The sequence below is a fragment of the Sturnus vulgaris genome, chromosome 3 (genome assembly GCF_052056855.1).
Source record: "Sturnus vulgaris isolate bStuVul1 chromosome 3, bStuVul1.hap1, whole genome shotgun sequence".
NCBI lineage: Eukaryota > Metazoa > Chordata > Aves > Passeriformes > Sturnidae > Sturnus > Sturnus vulgaris.
This window is the reverse complement of record NC_142245.1, coordinates 45,245,375-45,270,526: the sequence shown is the minus strand read 5'-3', so window position 1 is coordinate 45,270,526 and position 25,152 is coordinate 45,245,375. Positions and strand designations below refer to the sequence as shown.

General features: G+C 41.4%; 1 long non-coding RNA gene across 3 annotated transcripts in view; it reads right to left on the bottom strand.

Annotated features, from left to right (window-relative positions):
• LOC148224314 (uncharacterized) overlaps window positions 1-25,152 on the bottom strand; it is a 69,989-nt gene that overhangs the window by 4,922 nt on the left and 39,915 nt on the right. Inside the window, exon 1 of one of the 3 annotated variants that reach the window (XR_015802360.1) lies at window positions 1,019-1,387. The exons of the other annotated variants lie outside the window; for them this stretch is intronic. This is a non-coding gene — a long non-coding RNA (uncharacterized LOC148224314). Of the gene's footprint in view, window positions 1-1,018; window positions 1,388-25,152 lie in introns of those variants that run through there. 3 annotated transcript variants of the gene reach the window in all.

Genomic DNA, 25,152 nt, shown 5'->3' with positions numbered 1-25,152 from the left:
AGAAAAAATGCCAACTTACCAGCTCTTTTTGGGTTTTTTAATTGCCTACAATAATGCCATTACTTATGAAGTTAGGTTTTTTACTCATCCACCTGTGATGGCTGTTTCCAAATTGGGACTTATTTTCTGAAAACTATACTGATGGGTAAAAAGTGACTCCTAAAGAAACTGTTGACACCATATTGCTGGTTCACCAAGACATTACTATGCTTCAGTGTCTTCTGGGTACACCTAGAGTACACAGGGTATGTACAGGGTGGAGAGATGGAGAGACGAGGGGGTCACACCTCGCAGCTCTGCCACACGTCCTGGTGACGTGCACTCGTGTGGTAGCTGCTGCAGGGCTGGCAAGCCTCCATGATCCTTTCCTCCTTGTCTTCCAGTCCACTTCTAACATTTCACCAGCTCAGATATGGCCCCCAAATCAATCTCTGAGCAGTGACAGGGAGGGAATGGGGAGTAAAGGTGCAAAAGGCCAGATCGTCAGCCAGTATTGAGCAGAGTAAACAAGACCAATGTAGATGGTTTGTCACCTGCAATTCTGATGTGATGCTTTCATCCTTGAGCAGAGCAGAGCTGACCCTCTGCTCTACCAGGTACATCTTGTTCTCAGGTGTTCAACCACTGCTGGATTTGTGTTTAAATCAATTGAAGTATAACACAGTGGAAATATTTTCCCTTCAGGACCTCTGATATTCAGAAGAAACAGTGTTCCCCTTGTTAGCCAGAAATCAACTATAAAAATCACACCTCAGCCCACATGAATTCTGACTGCATTTGAAACTTTAACCTAATTAAACTGTTAACTTTAAACTCTGGCATCAAAAGATAAAAAAGACAATTTTTACATTATTTAGGTATGGTAGCATCTCCCATTTTGGCACGTTTTGTACCACACAATGTTGAGTTCAGACGTTTCAAATCTAATATACATGGACTTCCACTAACTTGTCATGTAAGTACAGCCATATTCCCAGCTCAGCTGACCCAGCCTGCCTGGCTCTCCTTGCTTACCTACCATGTGGCTGGTGAAACAATGCAATTTATTTTATCAGAAAAGTCCTGACTCCAAAGATCTGTCACTGCAAACAGTCACGGGAGCAAATCACATGCCAGCCTAAAAAAATCAATATTGAAGAATAAATTGAACTATAATAGTGTGTCTGTCTGGTTATTTAAAAATAGATGAACAAAGAAAATGCAAAACACATGAAGCAGCCAAGAAAGTTTTACTGAGATTACTTGAAGCCTGAAAAATTGCAAAGAAACTCCCCTTCTGGAAACAGCCTGGTTCAACACCCTCTGAAAGCAGAGAAGTGGCTTGTTCCCATGCCTTTGAAAGTCTTTTTAAACACATCATTTGTGTCTTCTCAAACAAAAAAGGATTGTAGCTTTTTGCTTATATTCTCCTACTAAGGCCCATTGATAGTGCCCAAGTAAAGCAAAGGGAAGGGTCTTGGACATGCAACAATTTGGCCTTCAGGCCATGAACTTTCAAAGGAATGGCACACAGCAAATCCATCAACAAGCAGTGAGCTGAGATTGTCCCAAGAGGCCTTATTAAATTTGCAGGGAAATTATGGACACATTCAAAAAGTTCTACAGAAAATTGCCATCAAACCTCTGAACTGTTACCAGCATCTTTTGGTGATGCTCTTAAAGCTTCTTCTAACATTCTACAGTAGATGCAATTTTCCTTTAAACTCCACAGGGTGCCTCAAAAGTCTGCAAGGGTTATAATTTTCTAGTAAATATCATTGTAGCAAACATTTCTTTTAAAACTCTCTTTCAAAAGTAAAAGTAACAAAAAACAAAACAAAAAAAAACACTAACAAAGAAAGGTTTTGATTATCAAGAAAAAAAGGAGACAGTTGAAAAAATTAAGTATATATGAATATAGTGAAACTCAATGATTCATAAAGAAATTGATGACATTAGTGAATCCCCCTGGCAGGGATGTACAAATAATTACACATTAAAAGATTCTAAAAGTGACATAGTAGTTGAACAAACATCTTCTGACATCTCGTTCCATAGGAATAAACCTTTCTGGGTACCATATCAGAATCAGCAGGTTTTCTCTAGAAACTAACTTTAAAATGCTAATAATTTTTCAAAAGCTATCTATGAATTATTCCTACAACTATTCTGTGCAGCTGCTCCTTTTCTCATTTTTGGGGTTGTCCCCACTGGGAAGGGGGAACCGGCAAGCTCCAACCTGATCAGCTCTTCCTCAGAACCTGGCCAGAGGATTCATCATGGGAAGGGCTGATCTGATATCAATTCCCTAAATGTTGTGCTTGAGTCAGCTCCTGGCTCAGTGGTTATCAGAAGCCTGAAGAGATTTTCCTGAAGAAGCTGAAATAAATGAGGTATGTTAGCTTGTTTTACAAGAAGTCCACCCTGCTTTTAATGAACTATTTACCCTGCAGTCTTATTGCTGGTTATGCTTTTCTAATGCATTGTGAAATCTGCTAAATCTGTAGGCAATTATGAGCACCTCAGGTTCATTTGTGATTACAGTTTGTCACTGTATAAGCAGCCACTATTCTCACAGTTCACATTGCATCAGAGAAACTCAGAGCATTTTATGAATGCTCAGAACAATATATCAATTATTAATAAGATACATTATTATGTTTGAACATTATATTCTATCTTTTCTTCTCAGAGTGTTTTCCAATATACAAATACACTAACATTCTCTGTGGCACTGTATACAGTCTATGAGCAATCTAATAAGGTTTAGGGTAGGAAGCAAAACTGTGGCTCCTCGAGAAAATGACAGAAACTACTCTGAGATACAAAAAGTAAATACTCAGAATTTGGCTAGGATATGGAAGCTAAAATCTCTGTACTATTGGAAATTAAATAATGCCATTTTTAATGACTGCAGTGTCAGGGGTGTGCCCTTACAACTGTTTAACACAGCTCCTATTAGCACCAGTCGGGATTTTATGTTACACAAGGTCAGAGAGATGAGTCATACACAGAGCAGTAACAGCGGATCGCTGAACCCACACCCGGGTGAGTGTCCTCCATGCTAGCTGGGCATTAGTGGTGTGTGACTGCTCTGCTTAAGGTGGCACAACTGCAGCACTCAGCAGGAGCAGGATGGATTTTCTCTCTGTCCACGGCAGAGAGCATGTACTCTCACCCTGCATCACACAAAGGATGGGCAAACGTGCAGAGGAAGGGCAAGGTTTAGGTAGGGACAGGCAGCCACATCGCTCTATTCATTCTTGGGCTCTGCAGTACATAAAGGGTTTTAGATATGGGAAAATAGCTGATGCAGGGGTTTGGCACACGAGAGAGAAGGCTGCAATCCTTGCACCCTGCAAATGCCAGAAATGTTGGTGCTGAGGCAGGGGCTATTTGGTACCTGTGTGAGGGTGTGTGCCAAAGAATCTTCCGGTTAATGTAGGACGATTGAGCCAGAAGGAGGCTAAGTATTTTTTAGTAGTTGTGCCACTAGCTGGTAAGATAGGATATTTTACAGGCAGAGAACTGAGACAGTGATGAGGTGACTAAATTAAACCCAAATATGTGAGACAGCCAAGAAATTAACTAACATCTCCATATTCCCTGCCCAGGTTCTTCAAGCAGACAGCATTATGTGCTCTACTTTTTATCTCTGCCTCTGTGAGAGGCTGTCCCTGTTGAACAGTGTGCACTGTTTTGCATGCTAACAAAATACTGTGCATGATGAAAGGCTCAAAGCCAATAGCTGTAGCAGCCTTACTTTAAAATGCAATTAAAGCCCTAGAATGAGTTACTTTAGCCAAAGGGGTTAGGAGAAACCAGAAAGTTGGTCTGGATGGGTTTTTTCCCCCTAACATATGGAAGTGGGAATGGAGCTAGAGAGATAACACAGCAATTAAAAATGAGAAATGGATGAAATTAATGATGAAAATGGCTGGGAGAGGCTGAACTTTTAAACTTTTTCTTTTACTCTGTTTATAGTATATTAAATAAAGAAAAGAAGTTTGAATAATCAAGAATTCAGAATGTTGCTATAAAATTAATTGCTAATAAAGAACACAGAAAAAATAAATTTAAAATATAAGATATATGATGAAATGGCTCTAGTTGAACATGTCCCCAAGGAGCTAGAGGAACTGTGCTGTGTGAATGGATTTGATGGGGTGCTGTAGGGTGTTTGCTTCATCTGGTTTCATGTACCTAATGGCAGTGCTTAGACTCACCCCTCTGTAGTCATGGTGAGGGAGTCACTTCCAACACCACAATACTCCATGGAGAGACCAGAACAAATAAAGTGTTTTTTGTCAGGGATAGATATGATGAAATCTGATGATGATAATGCTGCTGCTTCACTCAGCTTATTACAGTGTTCTTATTACTAGGACTTTAGAGCCTTGCTGATATTGAGTTCACACTGGCTCTGTATTCCCTTAACTCCATCAGCTTCCAAAGGAAAAAATGAAGGAAACTGAGACAGAAATGAGAAATCTTCAAAGGGCAAAGTTGCCACTTCAGTTACTTGTATCAGCACTAAGCTGAGAAGGGTGAACTTCAAAGGAAGTGAAGCCTCTTTTCTCCATCAGCTGGATGAAGCAAACATGACACATACCAGCAGAGATATAGTTTTTTCCTGAATCCAGAGCTAAGAAAACATCTTTCATGCATCTAAAGACTAGGAAATCAAAATTGATTCCTTGCCAATTTCATCCTTGTGCTTTAATCCTTTAATCAGAAATGATCTCTGGCAAGAATCTTTGTTATCAAGAACCAGCAGCAAACTGTAGAGTTGGTATATCTCAAAAAGCTGCTGAAATTGCTAAAATAGCCAGCAGCAGGACAAGACAGGAAGATATCCAGAGATCAGTGGTTCATCTTTCCATTGTGTACCAGCCTTGCCTTCTGCTGAAGATTTAGGCATCCTTGACCATTTGTATCTGCTGCCTGGGCTCTGAAAGCAGTGTGGAGTGACTGTGCACAGGGTAGTCTGGAGGGGACATTCCAGCTGTCACGTAAGGAAAGTGCTGCTGTGCTGGTGTGAAAAGAGAGAAAACAGCTCTGGCAAGCAGACCGTGTCCGAATTATTAAAATGCTACCTATCCTGGCTGCTGGAATCCTGTGTCCAGCATTAGCACACCATGTGCTACAAACAGGTGGCACCAGGGAGTTTAAGAAAGAAGGGAAAAGCTATTTTGCATATTGTGTTTCTTTCCTATAGGCTGCTAATTAAAAACAGACATATCAAAAAGCAAACCCCAACCCCACGAAACAAAGTATTTTCTTTGCTGCCCTGCCCTTCCTGAGCAGTCTGACTGGGACAGAGCTGTCTGCATGCTGCTATTCCCAGCAGGACATTGTGTCCACCATTCCAGCTCCACATAAACATCCCAGAGAGGACAGAAGGACGGCAGCTCACTGGCAGCATGTTTCACTCACCATTTTGAGCTGGAATGAGGGTAGAGGTCTGAAACTCCCAGTTCAGTCTGGAAGCAGGCATAGAACCTCATCACACTCCATCTCAGAGACCAGCAAAAGCAAAAGCCATCTGTGGGTAAAACGTGACAGCAGAAGACCCCAAGCCACTAAACAGACAAATAATCTATTTTAACTTTTGCTTCCAGGGCTTATTCCCAATGGCCTCCACTCTGCCCATCAAATCAGCTGGAATAAGGTTCATCAAATTCCAGGGCTTCCCCTGGACGATTCCTCTTAATGCATGTGTGCAGAGGAAGGCAGGAGAAGCTTGAGTGGCGTTTTTAACAGCTTTAGCTGAGGCAGCCATCAATGGCACATTTTTTCCTTAGCCTGTTTGCAGTCTTGAACTCCAGTGCATCCAATTTGGTATTTTCCAGGCAGCATTTTGGTATTTAGTCAGAAGGGAAGACCTACTGCAGGCAAATGAAAGATGAGCAAAATATTTCCATCCAATTCTGCCATGAACACTGGCTGGTCACCTACACATTTCTTGTTCAGAAACCTTGGGGATAAATTTGCATGAAACTGCAAAAATGCACACTGAAAAAGACAAGCAGAGCATAAACTGGGAAAAGCAAGGACCACAGAAAAAAGATAAACTTGAATCTCTTGATCAGTTATGTTTTAATACCTTGTACTTCTTTATATAGATCCACACTGTGTTTCATTAGCTCCTCTGACCTGATCTCAGTGATTCCTTTGACTTTACATATTCCCTCTTCTGTCAGCAGAAGATATGGGGGGAAAAACCTGCCTCCACTGGGTGTGGAATGCATCACTCTCTGCCCTAGTGAGGATGCTGTTCCTTGATGTGCTCCCTCTTACATGTCCTGTGTTCAGACCCACTCTTTTAGTGATCATCTGCACCAACCTCTGTGATTCAAAGGAATTCCCCACTCAACTTGCCCCATTTGTTTGTCACTATTGAGAGTTTTATGAAAAAAACGCAGCTAACTAACATTACTTGGCATGCTCCCCTTTGGTTTTCTGGGAGGTGTTACAGTGGATATACTCCTGCAATGATACACAGGGGGTCAAATACATTCCCAAGACTTCTATGTTCTGTAAGTAAAAATTATCAGCACTAAACTCATTATGAGTTCATAGCCTGTAACTCTCATTCTGCCTTCAGGAACAGGTGCCATTGAAGCATACAAGAATAAAATTCCACATAAAATCCATACTATTAATCTCTGCTTTGCTTTAACCCCACTTAATAAGCCCTTAGTGCATATTATTGTCCTTAGTATTTTACCAGTGATGGCTACTATGAAGGAATTAGATACACTGGTACACTCAGGATCCTTTACCAGTGACACAAAATAAATGAGAAAGTTTTAAGAGCTTCTGATGGCTTTGAATTGCCTGATTAGCACAAAATTATGGCTGCAGTGCACTAAAAAAATTCACTCCATAATCAGTGTAATTAAAACCTTATGTACCTCCTCCCGTTTCCCCCACAGAGTGGTCATTTGTTAAATTGCCTCGTAAGGCTCCTGCATCAGCTTCACATTTCAGCTTGATTTTATGGTGTAATCACTCTCTGTGCTTGCTTGCAGGTAGGTATGTCAGCACTTGTCTAGTAACTACTGTACAAACCAACCAATTTCAATCAAACCTTTGGTCCTGTAAGATTTACAACAACACAAAACTCTGTGGAGGGAGAAATTTCTGTACATGCTTTTCCTGAAAGAAATGTAAACACCATCCATGTTATTGGATGTAAGGGAATCCACTCAGGAGCCCAATTAAGCTTTACTAGTCCTCCAGTTTGCCAAAAAACTTGTAAGTAACCCAATCATCCCACAAGTTCAGAACCATTGCAAAATAAGGAAAACAGGAACCTCTGAGGGGCTTCTAAACTGGATAAATGATATTGTGTCATACCTGCTAAGAATCTGTCTAACCTGGTGAAGATTCCCAGCCATGAGGTCTCCCCAGGCAATTACATGAGCAAACAGCTTTATTCTGTATTGCTTTGTGCTACGGCTGAAACTTTGTAACACATTAGTGAAGGTCTGTAAAATATGGTTCAAAGCCTGTAGTTTGTGGCTGCATTTGCATTTCAATTTAGAGCAGCCTAGGTAAGGCAAGGAAGGTAAAACAATGCTACAGTATTGATTTCTCTCAGGGACATGACAGTTGCATAAAGGGCTCTGCTAATTATAGCCACCAGCTATCAACAGACCCCACAAAAGCCACAGCAGCTCTGCAGCTATTTGGTGCCTGCCACAGTGCATAGCTCTGCAAGCTGAAAGCATCTGTCACACTTTAGAATTGATTTCCAAAGGTAATGACCCAGCAGGCCCCTGCAATAAAACAAGGGTGGACTTGACTCTGAAAGGTCCTTCTGATGGTGATTAGCTGCCAGAGCACTTTCCCTGCAGCACACCTGATTTTTAATTGATGGGATTTCTCAGAGGTAGATCCATTACACATGACTCACTCAGATTCAGGACCTTAATCCCAGAGAGGTTACTAACAAAGCTCCCTTAAATTTATTTTGGAAACAGTATGGACCATCCTCGAGACGAGAAAAGGCAGTATTTAGGTAGAAATATGCAGTTCAAATTTATTTGTTCATAAAAGAATGTCATTGCTACCAAAAAGCCAGTAACTATTTTCCAGGTTAAATGGAATGGGTCTGGGTAAAAATTGCTGTCTTCATGCAGACTTTTCACTGCCTAAACATAAGGCTACATTTGGAGGGATATGTGATAATTTTACACACAGTTAAAAGCAGTGTTTTGTGGAGAATTAGGAAATGCCAGCCTCTTTCCTTTCTCTGGCTTGAGGGAGAGACTGCTTGCTCTTTTGCTTCCTGCCCAGCTGCCACCTAACTTGTGTTTACTTCCCCTCTGGGTCCCTAGGCTCTGTCTATACATCCTGTAAGGTTTGGGGAAAGAGGCAGCTGAAGCAATATCCAGGAAAAACAATCTAAACAACTTTCCTTGACCAGACCTTAGCTCTTTGCCTCTCCCAACCTTTCTCTAGGAATAAAACGTTCAGTGTGAAATTTTCTTTGGCGAAAATCCTTAAATCCTTAAAAGATCCTCAGCATCTTAAAAATCTGTGAGCTGCTGCAGTTTGGCAGCAGCTCTCTCTGTTGCACAGGGGCCGTGTTGGCTTCTATCAGCTTTGGCTACCATTGCCTTATCAGTGCAAGAGGGTAATTCCTTAAAAGAGTGAGATAACTTCATAGAACAAGGCAGCGATGCAATTCATACCCTCTTCTCCCTAAGCTTGCCTTCTTGCCAAAAAATGACAAAATGTTTAAGCATAACACAACTTTTTAATGGTTTGTGGCATTTGGAGTTGAAACTCTAAGCAATAATTATGCTAATGAGAGATAAAGTATGTTCTTGGCAGCTGAACACTTTTTTGTTGGCTTTGTCATCGATTTGTTTATTTGTTGCTTTCTTTTCATCATTGCTGGCTCGTATTTGTATGCAGTAAGTGCCATTTACAGCTCTCCTTGAGAAAACTGCTGCAGCTTCCAAAACCTGTTTTTCCATTTCTTCTTTTTTTTTTCTTATTTCAAAAGTAACAGTGTTTTGACTTTTCAGGCCTTTGACATGCCATGGAGTTTTTCCCTTAAAAGGGTAATGACTTTCTCACCAGAGCAGCACAGCAGAGCACCAGGGGAATAAATGAGGGGACTAGCCATTACAACAGACAGGAGAGAAATGAAGTGCCTGTCCACAGGGGCCTCAGTATTAGGTTGAACAATCACATTCCCATTTCAGTCCTTAATTGCACAATGAGCAGGATGGAATGGAGTAGATCCAGGGGGATCTGCAAAGGAAAAAAATAAAATGCTCAGCCAGAGCTTGCTGCAGAGAAGAGCTTGCTGCTCTTCAGCCTACACATTTTGAGCATAAAGAGCAGCTCTATTGAAACAAAGCCATTTTCATAGAGAAATCCCTGGAAAAACCAGTGGTTCAATTCTGCTTTCCTCCAAAGATGAGTCTTTGCTGAGCTGGACAAGGGGAGAGGTGAGCTGAAGGCAGGGAAGGAGAGGCTGCTGGGCAGTGGCACAGCGCTGCCCTCAGTGTGCTGAGCAGTGGCCACTGCTGTGAACAGTGGCAGCAGAAAGGCTGAAGTCCTCAGGGCTTCTGCCCTGCTGGGTTCAAGGCTGTGTGTGGATGTGCTCTGCCTGCAGAGGAACCCCACCTACACATGAAGGACCTTTATCTTCCCAGAGTGCCATGAGGAATGGAAGCATCAGTTCAGCTGCAATGGAAGGATGCCTCAGCTCGCTTAATCACATTAATGTGATCTGCATGAGCCAGAAAAGCCCAAGCTTTTTTGTGAGAACTGGGTCACAAGCTCTATGTAGGAACACTGCACGGCAGTGTCTGTGACATGGATCAGGACTGGGAGTCTTTAAACAGGACCTTTAAAATGGATAGGGGGCCGATTTCCCAGTTTCCCTGTCACACCTGTGGCGTGGCATACAGCAGGTTTTGCCATTTCTTAGTAAGATACAACTGATTCTGTTCAGTGACTGAGTTATCCTATGACACTAGTTTGAAATGTAAATAGAAAGTGAATTCTGTGCTTGGATTTAAAACTACAAATATGAGCGTAGCTCTTAGAAATAAGGAGCAGAGCACAGAATGTCTGCTGGATCCACTGTACCCACACTGTTCCTCTAGCATGCAATAATTGATATTCTTTTCTTTTTTCACTCGTTGGGGGTATTGCTTGAAAAATCTGCTACTTACCAGTTCAGTGAATCAGTAGATGCTCTGTTTCTCCTTGTACTAGATCTGCACTAAGCACAGCAAGAAAAAACAGCCTCTCAGAGCATGGATGTTCATGATTTTTAACACACAAAACATATATCAAAGCTACACGTTCCAGCACTTTGTGTTCCATATCACCATTTCTCCACCTTTGTGTACACTGGGTGAGCAGTTGAGGTTTTAGGTTTGTAATAAAGAGTAGAGATTATTTCCAAAATTACAGAATCATATGTAAATGGAAGAGCTACAGACTGACCAAAATACGCCTTGTTGCTTGCTTGGGATTATATCAGAAGCACCTTTCTGACACTCAGCAGGCATCCTGAGAGCTGTCCTGCTGCATTGTGAGCAGCTGCTGATGACAACCCCACCAGCCCAGCATGACTTCTGCTGTGCTGACACAGCCCCACTGTCTCTAATTCAGCTCCTTGACAGAGTATCAGACCTACCCAAGGCACACTGCTGCTGGGAAAACAATGCAGTACACACATAAAATAAAAACAGCCAGGAATCACGAGGGTACATAAAAGAACATAGACTTTGTGCTGACTGACGTCAATGCAAGCACAAGTCACAGGAGATTGAGGCTCTACTCTCTGGCAGATGCTTTTCCTGCTTCTGTCTTGGCTCTGATTCTTTCCTTCCTTATTGCTTAACTCAGTAGTCAAAGCATGTAAAACACCATGCAGTTATGCTGTGCAACACATCTGTAACACTCCAAACATGAAACCCGAAACAAAATAAAGATCAAGGGGGGATGTCACCAGCTTTATAACAGAGAGCAACACATGTATGAGAGAGTATTTCCACAGGGCTTGGGGGGAGCCACTGATGTATCCCAATTAATTTCTTGAGACCCAGATAAGCAAAAAGGAGAGAAGAAGTTAAAAAGTTGCTGCCATGTCAGTATCTGTTTGCTGCTAACACCCAGCCCATGTAATCATTTACGCCCATGTTCAGTATTTGTAAAACCCTCCCCAGATTGCACTTCAAATTCATTTTGTACTCATAAGGAGTGACCAGATGAAAGCTCAGGACCAACGCACTTCTACCTGCTCATGTGTCATCCATGAGCCTCACACTTCAGAAAACTCAGGATTTTTCTTTTCAGCTACATTCAAGATGTAGCTTTTGTGTTCAGCTATAGGTTACTCAAAAAGACTGGTGCCCCCTGTGCATGCCTTCTGAATCCTAAAGGAAACTGAAAGAGCACACCACCCATGAGATATCAGGATTTACATTTCCTTAAATGTATGCCTTGAAATATATCCCAATTCCAGAATAAGAAGGTTACTATAGTTCCTTGAACGTAAATGAGGATGTTACATCACTTTTAGAAAAGCAAAGAAGAAAACAGTGATCTGGGACTCTGTCCCAAAGTCTGAAATAATTTTTAGTTGGTTGCTGGAGGAACATTTGGATATTCGATTTTGCTGCAGTAGGGAGTTTTCTTTCCATTTAAAGAGTCTGAAAATTGATTTTCTAAACCAGGTAGCATGATATCTCAAAGACCTACAATCACTATACCAGGTTTTTTGAATGTGTTAATAACGATGTTTTTTTATTAGAATGGAAGAAGGATAGGAGAAGGCAGGTGGTAGTCACTGGACAAATGATTTTCAAAATGTAGAAAATACCAAGCAATTTAAAAGATGCTGGCTGTAACAAGATTTCTGCAAGTGCTGCTGACTACTAGGGAGATAATTCACTCTCAGGTGGATGAAGATGCACTTGATTTGTGCAAAATGATGAAGGGCAAATAAGGCAAGGCAGAACAACCTCAGGTCCATTCAGGAACTTCCCTCCACCTCCCTTTAAGCAGCCCAGACAATGCCCATATTCTAAGTCTAAACATCACCTGAAAATTTGGGCCTCATCACAGAACTTAAATATCTCTTTTATAAAGGTTATTGAATTTCTGCACATGATAAAATGCCTGGTTGAAATATGCCTCAGAATTAGAACTGAGTGAGAAAGACATGGACAATTTTATCTCACAGAGGATTTAGTTGTTTCAAAACCTGTTTTTCCTCCAGTTCCAGTATTTCTAGTGTCCTAGAAACTCCCAAAATTCTAGAATAGTATTCTAGATTTCTAAAGTTTGTATAAACTGGAAGGGGACGGTCTACACTGAGGTGGACCAGGAGCCCAGGAAGCAAAAGTGCCACTGTCCTGCCAGGGCCTGGAGGAACCCAAACTCCTGGATCCCTGACAGCCACAGGGGAAGTGAAAATACAGTTTGTGTGTATGGCAGGTGGGAGACAAATACTATCAGAGGGAAAAGTGGCTTCTAAACAAAAATTCAGACTCCTGTCAGGTTGTGCACAGAAATTTGTACATGATACTAATCAAAGAGCTGCTGTGGCTGCTGAGATTGTTTTGAATATATAGTACGTTGCAGTGCCATGTGAAACCTAAAAGAAATTCTCTTCACTTGAAATTTATACAGATTATTTCAGCAGATTTGGAGCTTCATGACTGCATAGTCCTTTGACACTCAGTAAAATCTCATTCTTAATTTGGTCTGTGAAATCAGATTGATTTTAAAGTGCATATAGATGAAGTTATATCTGTCTCGTTTTTACATCTTGTATTGGATGTGCACATTAAAAGATTAGTTTGCAAAGAAAAACATGGAGAAGAAAATAATCAAAGGAAAGAATGTCCTTCCCTGTCATTTGGCTCAAGACAAGTTGGATTCTGATAGCTTAAATGAAGCATGCCTAAGGTGTTCATTCTTGTACCTCTGGTTCATTTACTAATATGATTTTATAGACTCTTGACATCTTTAAGTTATATTTATGTACTTTCAAAACATCTTAGCTCTTGGTGCATCTTCTCAGGTGTTTCTGTTGCCAGGCGCAAGTTTCCCGTGTACATAAAAGCACAAGATTTTTACCAGTACATTCGGTTACACCTTAGAGCTGATCAAAAGTGACACTATGTACAAAAATGCCACGTAGTTATTGTGTTATCCTTCTGCTCTGAGTACCCTGGACATGCCCTTAGCATTCACAGCAGGCCTTGCAAAGATGTGCATTGGCTTTCTAAGCAGCCCAATAACCTCCAGAGTATCGTAGGTATGATTTGGTTAGTGTGCTAAGATCATGCTTGGCAATTATTTTGAGCTGGTTTCAGCCTTGCAGAAATGAGGACAGACTAATTAGACTTGGACTCTTCATCTGAAAAGAAGAGACAGCTGAGAGGGGAGATAATAGAGGTTTATAATGATAACTGAAGTAAACACAGAACAATTACTCTATCTTCCACCCTCTATGAGAATCAGAAGGCATCCCAATTATCAGCAGCAGGATTAAAACAATGAGAAAGAAATGCCTTTTCCCCTAACATCTAATTAAACTATGAAACTAAGGTCTCATGGAGTCTGCAGAGGCAAAACTTACCAATCAATTTTAAAAGGGATCTGACAAATTCATGTAACATGAATGTCCACCAGTGGTGAGGGAATGTGATAGTCTGGATGCAACCTTTGGCTCAGGAAGCCCCTTGAAAGAAACCTATAGCTGGAAGGTATAGCATTATATATATTTGCATTTGTCCTGCTTCTTATGCTCTCTCATAAGAGTCTGTTTCTGGCCACAGCTAGAGGCAAGACACTGTGTGGATCTTTCAACTCATACAGTATAGTTGTTTTATATTCCCATTACAGTCTTCACTGGGCTGCCATAGCATTATTTCAGGCATCCATATCATGAGAAATGCAGTGACAGAAGAGCTGTGAGAGATGCTGAGCTCCATGGGATGATGAGGAGAAAGTGGATGAGTCCATCATGCCTTCAGCAGTGCAACTGGCCTGAGGTGGGTACCAGGGTGCCCAGTCTGTGGCCCTAGGACAGTACATCTGAGCCCTGAACTACTTCTGCACAGCAAAGTGACTGCACTAGAACATGCATTCAAGTGTCCACCATGATAGGATGGTCACCATGGCACGAGAGTCACCACAACCTCCTGCAAACCACGAGCAGGATGGGTTCTGTGGCCTCAGCCAGCACCACAATGTGGAGAACCAGGTGCATATGTACTCTCTTCAGGACTTTCATTACAACAAGGGACCACAAAAACAAATTAGAGAATTTATCTCTTGGTGGAGAACAATATGACCCAGACATTAGGTGTACTGCAGTTACTTCCTCGGTCCTTGATTTTCAAACTCTTGTACAGTTTGCTGCTGCTCCAAGTTTTGCCATGCTATAAACTGGGAAAGGCACAAATATACACACAGAGGCACAGCATTCAGCACATGCAATACTCTGCTTTCTTCTCCAAGATCACCAGCTGGGAGGAAACAGGAACTCTTTATTCAGTTTTACTGCTTTGCACTTTTGCTGCTTGTGACCTTTTCCCCTTCTGAGAAGTGTAGCCGCAGGGCACAGTCCTCCATTCAGTAGAATCAAAGTCGTGAGAGAATCAAGACAATGATCTCTCTTGAAAATAAAATTTATTTCATTAAAGGAATGAAAGAATCTCTCTAGATAAAACAGAAACCTATTTCAGATGTCATACAGTAATAAAAATCCCAAAAACTTCTAAGCCAAGGAAATCACTGAGGAATCGTTATATACAAATTTCAAATATTAGACATATCACCTCACCAAAGTGATGGAAAGTGTCCTTTTAGGAGCTCACAAACCTGAGAGAAGAATAATCTAAAGACACGAAACTGAATCAATATACATTCTACTTTCCTCCTGAATGAAGATTGGGTTCACTCTAGTTTTCTCTTTGAAAAAAACGAGAGAGGAAAATGACAAGACAAAAACTCAAAGAAATAATATAGCTCCCTTTCATCACAGTTCTTTCAAAGCTGATTTTAGATCGTAATTTGCCTAGAATTGCTTCCTGAAAGTCCCTTGGCTTCCTATCTGCTAGTCCAGGTTGAATGAAAGGCACAGTTGCTGCTGGTAAAATAAGCTTTCTCTTTTGACAGTGTGCCGACTTATGCTGTCTGCTATCAGCAGATGAGCCAAATAGTTCTTCTGAGGAGATAAGAATTTCCAGACAACTCAGCTATTTGAAGCCTCAGCATAATAATACCAAGACCAAAAAAACAGAAGTGCAAAAGAGAAAATAGTCCCCTCTAGCATCCATAAAGACAAAACAAAGAGATAACAATCATCCGCTACCTAATTTAAACTGATGTGAAGAACGCATGCAAGGGGATTTCAGGAAATGTCAAAATCATTAATGCTACAGCTCAAATATACAGAGAAGGTTTACCTTTTGATCCAGTGTAATTCTATCGATATATAGGTTGCAGGTGATACAACCTTATGTGTGACAATCCAGATTGCCCACCAAAAAAAAAAAAAAATAAAAGCAGTTTAGAGAGGCAGATCGTGCTGTCTTTGCCCACCTTCTGCCATTTGCTTCCCTGGAGAAGCTCCAGCCCAGCTTGCTGCCAGTGGAAATGGCCCAAGCCGGATGGGAACAAAAGCATCTCCACAGGAGCAGGCATGGCAGGTGAGGCTGCAGGACCACTCTCTGGAGCAGGCTGCAGAGGGCTGGGTGAGATTCCACCCTCAGCAGAATGTTTGGCCCCTTTGCCAGAGTGTTGGTCATGCAGCAGGGCTGGAAGAGCAAGGCATATCCCCAAACCTCCTAGAAGTCCTAAACAAACTTTCTTTTATTATAATTTTTAGCTAAAGACCCAGATGTTTTATGGAAGCTGCCGAGAGGCAAGTGCCTTTAATTCCCCATTGCTATCCTCCAGCAGCAGGCAGCCCCCTCGGGGCTGGAGGGGCAATCCCAGATTAAAAGCCTGGCAGGCAGCTGCAAGGTGGCTGTGCACCAACACCCAGAGGCTGTGTCTGTGTCTGGTGGCAGAGATTAATCATCAGGCTGGTTTTATTCTGCTGAAAAAGGTGTCCTTTCCCTTTTGTTTTCTCTTGTTGAGGCACCATTTAATTTCATTTCATTTCATCAAGCAATATGAAAATACTATCTTGGAGCCTACAGCATCAAGTGAGGGAGGAAAACCACCCCTGGCCAAAAAGTCCTGATTAAAACGCTACACAGATATAGGAATAGAAAGACATGTTTTGATCTTAATAGTGTTACTTGGGAAAAGCTTTATACTGGTGATTTTAGAAGCTTTCTGGCTGCCCCTTGCTGAGCAGAGCTGCAAAAAGCTCAGGACAGTATGGATCACACAGCAATGCTTGTGTTCTCTGCCAGCCTGCCGGGCAGGAGTTGTTTTCCAATCTGTACATCATGTACAGTGTGTTCCTGTATTTCCATGAAAGCTGGAGCATTTTGTAAGTAAAACCTTATTCCATGACAAAGAGAGCTGTACAACAAGCAGAGACAGATCTTGGGAGGGTAGCAGCTTGGGAGAGGCTGAACCATATCCATCCTTGGGGCTGATGCAGCAGCAAGGGCTATGAAAGACAGGAAGCCAGTCCAGTGCAGTGTTACTACAAAAAAAGCTGCTGGCAGGATAAACAGAAGGATAGAGACAGGATCAGCAGTTAGCTTGGTCCACCTTTCTTGGCTCTGGAAAGCACATCCTCAATCTGCATTCAGATTCTTGGCAAACCTGCGGTTCACGAGGATTTTCTACAAAAGTCCTTGCAAAAGCATGATGCTGTAATGTTTATGGATGGCTGCTTTTAGAGTGTAATACTGGCATGCTTCATTACAGAGAGAAACATCACTGTAAACGTGAGGAGTTATGTACTTGTCCAGGAAACTGTTCAGACAGAGGGAACCTTGTCAGACATTTGCTATAGAAGCTGCCAGCAGAAAGTATGACAAAAAGGTAAAACCCATGTCATGCCTCACCTGGCAAATTCAGAAGCCCTCTGGTCTAAGGCTGATGACATAAACCAGCAGTTCCAGTTCACTGTGGTTTGCACGCTCCAGAGGCTTTTCTAATAGCAAAGCCTATTTGAATTTTGTTAAGCCAGCAACACTAGATGACAACTGGTTGTATATGTCAGGCGGGAAACACATGCCCGGGTCTGTCAGCATACATAACCCCTCTGAATGAGGGGTCATTAGTCAGGGAGAGATCCTGGCATGGCACACATTCAGACTGCTGTGTATTTTTAGGAATAATTGGTGGAAAGCAGAGATGTAAAGCTTATTCTACAAGATAACAGCAGCTAAGGCTACAAAGGCAATGACATCCCCAGAAGTTATCATTTCCTTGCAGGTAACGTGCAGGATCTAGGGCTATTTGCACTGAAGATTTACAACCAGAACCTGTCATCTGCTTTGAGAAGGGTTAGCTTGAGCAGAACACAGAATAAATGAGCTAGTAGGGAAAAACAAAAAGGCATGAAGAACAGAGAAGGGAGAAATAAGTAAGTTGTTGAGCAAGGCTTATGACATTTCAATGAGAAAATCCTTTCTCAGACCACAAAAATGTTTAGAGAGGAAATGTTGCAATAAAACTCAGAGAGGCACTGATGAGAGACTGTAAATTCAATTCTGAATGTTTGAGAAGTTGTTAAGTGGACTAATATTAAGTGGGATTATAAGTGTAATGGCATGTAATACGGCTTTTAAGTAACTAGGGAAGCATTATATGAACTGACAATGGTGATCTGTGGCTGTGGGACCTTAATAAATTTATGAGAGTTTATTACTAAATTTCATTTATTGCCATCATAAGAAATGCTCACGCATGAGAACCTTACATGAATTGAGATAATTGATCATCCAGGGAGATGTCTAAATGCATTTAAAGGAAACTTTCAAATACATATTTCAAATTAACAAGAAAAAAAATGTTAAAATCTATTCAGGGAATATTGTTGTTAGCAGGACAATGACAAGCCCCTTTGGCAAGAAGTGTTCCCTGTTATATTTGATCTCAACTGCAAGAGAAGAAAAGTTTTAAATCGGCCCTCCCAGCACAGATACTCTCCCCAAACACTCAACAGTGCCCACGAACAGCACTGAAATCAGTTCACTAGAGGTCTAAGTACCAGCTTGGGCTCTGGTTGCTCATGTGCCCTAATTGCAGCCTCACATTCAGCTGTGCTGCTGTGCTCTAAATCCAAGGAAAAAGCCATGAGGGTTTCTTCAACATGAGTGTCAGCCGGGTTGGAAGGTGGCTCCAGGGCCAGGTAGTCCAGCATCTGCTCATCTTTTCCCAAGGAGAGATGGGAACGTGAGCGTTTTGTGCCCTCAGGCTGAGCTGGGGGAGCACAGGGTCACGTCCCTTCCCTGCACGACTGCCAGACACTTGTGGATATGGTGTAGAGTCACCAGTGGACACAGCTGGACCCCAGGAGCAGTGAGGGAAGGGAGGAGGGAGAGAAGGAAAGAAGAAGGTGTCAGAAAAATGATGAAAGATAGAGGAAGGGGCAGTGTAAGGCATAAGAGAAAGAACAAAAAAAGAAGGGTTCTTACACATTGAATAGGACGGATCAGAAATAAAATAAGAAATCAATCAAAGAGAAAATATACTTGAGGAATGGACAAAGGACAGTAAAAATTAAGAAACAGAAAGTTAAGGACAGAAGCTGGGGCTGCAAATGCTAATACAGAAGTCCAGTGCCAAATCTCACTGAGCCTAAATTGTGTCTTTTTATGTTTGAATAGGATTTTTTAATGAATTTTGTGGATTTTCCTAGTAGTCCAAAGAGCTCCTCTTTCAGTACAATTTCAATTTTACAAGATTAGATGATGTCAAAACATTGTGACCAACATATATGGAAAACTAAAGGAAGATAAGATTAAAAGACTACAGGTTATACAATGAGCACAATGAATTACATGTTGGTGAAACCAGCCCTTGGCTAAGGTCCTGAGTAAGTAAGAAAGAAATCAAATAATGTGGTCTAGAGCCACATAACTCAGTTGGGACATAAATGACACCAGTCCAGGATCCAGGGAGAGACAGTGACAGGTTCCCAGATGAATCACCATCTCTTTCTCTACTACACTTCACCCATCTTTACAACCTCCAAACTCTAAATATCATCCCTTATTCACTCCTAGGTCTTAGTACATAATTTGCCTGGCCTTTTTTTCAGACATTTTTATTTGAAAGCCTTAAAATACATGCATATTCTATGGCCTTGACTGCTTGGTAAATGAATTTGTTAGAAGGCTTTCAGTAAATTAAAATGTTTAATGATGTGAGACAGTTTTCCATAGGACAGTGCTGAAACAGGCAATCAGATCCAAGAAACAGTGTTGATTTTTACTGCAGCAGAAGCACTGTCGAAACCCTGGAGAAAGCATCTGGTAAATTAACAGAGTATTAAATACAACCAAATAATATAAAGTCAAGAGATGTCACCTGTGTAGCCTTGATGGGAATTTACTAAATGTGCTCATTTTCTAAAAGCAGATGGTGACCTTTGGAGCCTCTCTGCTGTACAAGTCTGGGAATGAGCTGGGAGCCAAAATGGAGAGTTTTCATGTGAGAGGGCATTTGCAAAGAACAAGTGGTGAGACAGCAGAGCTGTTTATATTTCCAGTACTTCAGAAGCAGGCACTAGGCCACTGCCATTTTAAGCTCACATTTGTATTTGGCCAAGATGTTTTTTTGGTGATACATTTCCAGTCAAAGATGTGTGTGTGTATCATTGGTCCTGCATCATCGGGATACAAACACAGGTCCATCACCTCTAAGCTGCCTGTGGAACACACAGGCAGTAGGAAAGCAAATGGGGGGAAGGAGAAATCAGAGTCTGTCATGATCATCACTCATGATGACTGTCCCTCTGTACTCGCACTGGTGAGGACACACCTCAAGTAGTGTGTCCAGTTGTTGGCCCCTCACTTCAAGAAAAACACTGGAGGGCAAACGAGGCAACAAAGGTTCGAGAGAATAAGTCATGAGGAACAGCTGAGGGAACTGGGGTTGTTTAGCCTGCAGAAGGGGAGTCCTTAACATTCTCTACAGCTGCCTGAAAGGAGGGTGTAGCCAGGTGGGGGTCAGTCCCTTCTCCCAGGCAACAAGTGACAGGACAAGAAGACATAATCTCAAACTGCGCCAGGGGAGGTTTAGGTTGGACATCAGAAAGGAATTTTTCAGTGAAAGTGTGGTCAGCCATTAGTAAGGGTTGGCCAGGGAGGTGGTGGAGTCACTGTCCCTTGAAGAGTTCCAGAAATGATTGGATGAGACACTTAGTACTATGGTTTAGTTGACATGGTGGTGTTCTGTCAAAGGTTAGACTCGATGATATTGGAGGTCTTTTCCAACCATAATGATTCTATGATTCTGTGATTTATTCTCTTTTTCTTTCCCTTTTCTAGTCTTTCTAACCATTAGCCCATTAGAAAAAAAATTAATTGTACTTATCTATCATTTGCCCACTTGTGTATGTGAAGTGTTGCAAGCCAGCACAGTGATGTCTGAGCGCCACAGTGTGGGTTGAAGTCTGCTCTGTACACTGGATCTGCTTCTCTGACATCTCTTTGAAGTGCACATGTAAACATCTTTGCTCATGAGTCATTGAGAGCCTGAAAGGTTTTGAATGAAGGCTGGGCAGCTCAGTGGACCAATATGCTTTTAATGAAACTGTGATTTGATTTTTAAAAAATTAACTGGGCACATTGTTGACGTATTTTCTCTCTTATTTCCATGTTCCTGTTAGGAATGGAGATCTGGAGTAAATAAGGACAAAAGAGCAAATTCTCACTGGAGAGTTACTAGCTTCAGCTTTACTTTTGAAATTAATTTCTTGTCTTTCTTGCTGCAAAATCAGAGCAGGAGAGCAGGAACACTGTGTCTTATGTCCTATCCCTGGTGACAAGATTTATGAAGCCTTTGATCAGATTTCTCAGCACACAAAGCAGAGTCTGAGTCACTGAGATGTTCCTGTGGCAGGACCCTGGGAAGCTCAGAGGACTAACTTAGCAATATTACAATTCCTGTTACATACACGTCCCTCACCAAGCCCTAACCCATGGCAGCATCCCTGACTAACCTCTCCTGCCTGGATGCAGGTGTGGATGAGGGACACAGTGCTAAGGAGAGCAGGCTGGTTCCATCCCATTCCCTCCTGGCCCTACGTGTTCATCTCCCACTAGAAAATCAGCATGCATCATTTATACTCACTCAAACTGGAAGTGGCTCTATTCTTCTTACCCCTTGCATCCTGTTTCTCGTGTCTTGAAATTGTAATAATCCCTTCTTGCCCCTTTTGTATTTCCTTGTCTGTAATATTGTTTTCAGAATACACATACACACACTCGGCAGCTCAAGCCCTGTAAAAATAAGAAATCAGCTTTTATGAACTGATGTGCTTGTGGGAACATATGGTGGTGACTTTGAATCTCAGTATCAAAAGAAGACTGTTCTCCTGGGACTTCATTTGGAGTTCTATAAATACTTTGTGTTTTCATTTTAAAAAACAAATTTTTTGTGCATTTTCAAACTGAAATGAAACTTCTGGAGATCTCAAAATGTCTCTCTTCTGAGAGACAATCTAAGGTTAGTGGTACATAATATACAAAACTAGTCCTAAGAGATAATGCAGAGAATATGATAAGGAAAGAAGTTCATTCCTCTAGTATAGATCAGATATCAAGGTCACAATCCACACATCTTTTGCCAGAAAAGATCTTGCAGAGGGAAAGCTTCTTGCATCAAAGAGAATCCCTGGACAGTATGTCACTCTTTCTATCAATTCCGTTTTCATCTTTATTCCCATCTAAATAATTTTGAAGAGCAGAGGTGAACAAAAAAATAAATTCTGAGGAGCACAGGCAGCTCCAGGACTAAAAGACTCATGCACCTTGCACTGAAGACACTCAAGAGTGAAAACTGAATGAGCTCTGGATATATCCCTAAATCCTTTAACGAGTCATCAAGTATTAAATCTTTTTTGTTGTAGTTAAATAAATTGCCTAAGGAAAAAATCCATAGTTGAATGTTTTCAATAGAGATTGGAACTTGAAAAAAGAACAAAAAGGCTTTTTTCTCCTAAAAAGGTATTTTCTTATACAACTCTCAGTATGATTTTGAATGCAGGAGGAGCAGCACAGAAGTGTAACTTGAACAGCAAACTCAGCAGGAACTGGAGGCTTGGAGCTGCTGCGTCATCCAGGAAAATGCCCATGTTTTTGGAGGTGAAGGTGTTCCTGCTGAGGTGAATATAACAGGAGCCATGAAACACAGGATGTTTAATCAAACCTTTGCCTGTGATGAGGAGAAGCCCTGGCTCTTTATTGATGCTGGCATCAGCGGGGGGTGGATGATCCCACCACATCTCAACTCTCGTGGGCACATACTGGAGGAGCTCAGAGCAGTGAATGCACCATTATGTCCAACTTAGGAGTGTGCCAGAGGGCAACCCACGACAAGGGGGCAGAGCCATCATGAAATGCTCTCCCTCCACTGTCTCCCTCCAAAAAGTCTGGTATCACCACTCTCTATGGTCCCTGGTGCTGACAGTGAAATCTCAGCAGGAGTCTGTCTTAAGTCCTTCACTGACAGTCAAGGGTCAGATTTAGGGCCTATGGAAGAAATGACACTTGCCTGACTCTAAGGGAGGGTCTGAATCCCCTTCCCATCCAAAAGCTTCAGGTATTGGAAGGATTAATTTGAAGAAAGAAAACTGGTGTTGCCCCAGAGCAGGGTCACTCAGAGGCTGGTCATGCCTTCCTGCACCTACTGAGTTAGACAGTGAAGAAAATGGTGCCATTTGGTATCACATGGTGCAGTGCCTTTAAGATTAAATCTTTAGGAGCCAGAAAACACTTAGCTTGCTTTAATTAGATCCTAATCTTTCAGTCAGAATTGTAGTTGCAGGTGCACCAGCTGATGGAACAGTTACAAAGAGATGAACTGTAAGGCAACAGTCTTGAACAACACCATCTTACTTAAAGGCACAAAAAAGTGCTGTTGAATGCAGTAATGATTTGATATCTGGGAGAAAGCCTATTCCCCTCATCCTTTATCTAAATACTGAAAACTTGAACAGTGCCCTGATTCAGCCCTGGAAGTGTTGGTGCAACTCAAGGGACCAAACAGTCAGGGGCAGCACAGTCCAGTTCTTTGTGGCCAAGCACTCTGAAAGAATCACTTTGGCCAGCACCAGATTTTATTGCTAAAAAAGTAAGCATATCAAGACTTGATAAGCAAGGAGCTATAAGGGTCAACTGAAAAGAAGACTTTCCACAAGTAAAATGTTTCTACCGGAGCCGTGAGGGCATTTTGTGTTTTTAGCAGAGATGTTGTTTGTGTGAACATATGTTATTTCTCTAATACTTTCTCTTTATAACCTTTGATAAACATATAGAATCTTCTGGCACTCAAGGGCGAATCATGAGGCCTAGTGATGCTTATATAGTCTAAAATAATAGTCTGTTTGCTGGCCTAGCCACACAGTGTTCACATTGATGAGGGTGTCTTTGCTGGTACCTGCCACACATGATTTAAAGTGCACTTGAGGAAGTTTCCTACTGTGACTTCTTCATTCTTTGAAAGCTACTGCAGAAAGGTTGGTAGGGATGAATGATTGAAATGATTTACAGTGCTTGTCTGTTGGGTGAATGATTAAACAGCACAAGTCTAGAGGAAGAAATAACACAAAAGGTTACTCAAGTGCACTTGAGTTGCTAGAAATACCTCATAAAATACACCGTGCAGTTTGAGAAACAACATTTAAGGATGGATGATTACCAGTGATATTCAAAGACATCTCAATTGACGTTATGTATCATAATCTAATTTCTTCTAGCAATTGTAGCACTTTATATTTTCCACTCTTTTTTTCTTTGTAGTTCAGACATGCTCTGTACATCAGAGCCTACAGCACCTCAGACTTCAACAACAGCTTTTGCTTCTTTTTCTGCTAGAGGATTTTAGAACAAATACCAGTCAATGTAAAATAATGTATCATTTCAAACCTAGCTTTGTAATGAACTGAAAAGCTCTGAAATTGCTGCAATTACCATCTCCTAAAAGGGAGTAATTCCCAAAAAATTACAGTAGATGATCTGAACAAAATGGAGAAGAAAATCACACTAAGTACCTGATATGTTTGCAAGGCTGTGGTGTTACATCTAGTACGGCAGGTGCAAAAACATGCCCTGCATAAGATTTGTGGTACAGACACTGCCAGAGATACACCCCAAAGCAAAAAAATGAGTATAAGCGTTTCTCTTTTTTCATTAAGGAATTTTGTATATCAATTGCTTAAACTCTGATCCACCATGATGTCACTTCTGCTATTCAAGACTTAGGTAGGTTGCATTTTAAAAATTTCAAGGAACAGATCAGTGTAGAAAGTATTTCTCTTCATCTCATTCACCCACGAGACACTTGGCACAAAGTTAAACTAAACTTTCCTCATTTGAAACAGTAACAAAGAAGGGAAGGAGGGAAACACGGCTGCTCTACATTAAACCTCAGGCATTAAACCTGTGCGGCGTCTTCAGCTTCGTAGAGAGCATCACTATGAAGGGAAAAGTCAGTCCAGAGACAGATTCAGATCTGCAAGGTAGCCTCCCATAAAGGAAACTCATGAAAATGACAGGTAATGACAGCAGTCGAAGTAAAACCTAAATGGTCCAAAACCAGCTATTTTAATTTTTAAGTATTATCAGACTATTTAATTCTCAATATTAAAAATGAAGAGGCTGATCTAAATATATCTAAAAATAGGACTAACTAACTAAAAATAGGGCAGAGAACAAGAAAGGGTTTATTAAATAAAGAAGACAGTAACCAAGGAGATCTCTAAATGAACAACAGCAGGAAAACATTTACAATTTCTTGGAGGTAGAAGAAAAGGTGCAACAAAAGGTAAGGCAAGCAACTTGTCTCCAGTCTGCTTTGTAGAATGGTTGTAAAGATGACTGAAAACATTTCTAAAAGCACAACTGTCACAATACATAATGAAATACTTCTAAAGAGAAGATATATAATGGCATGAGCAGAACAGAAAAGTCTGTGAGGACAGTCAAAATTCAATCCCTTCCATTGGCAAAAATAGGGAACATTGATTGTTTCTGTGATCTG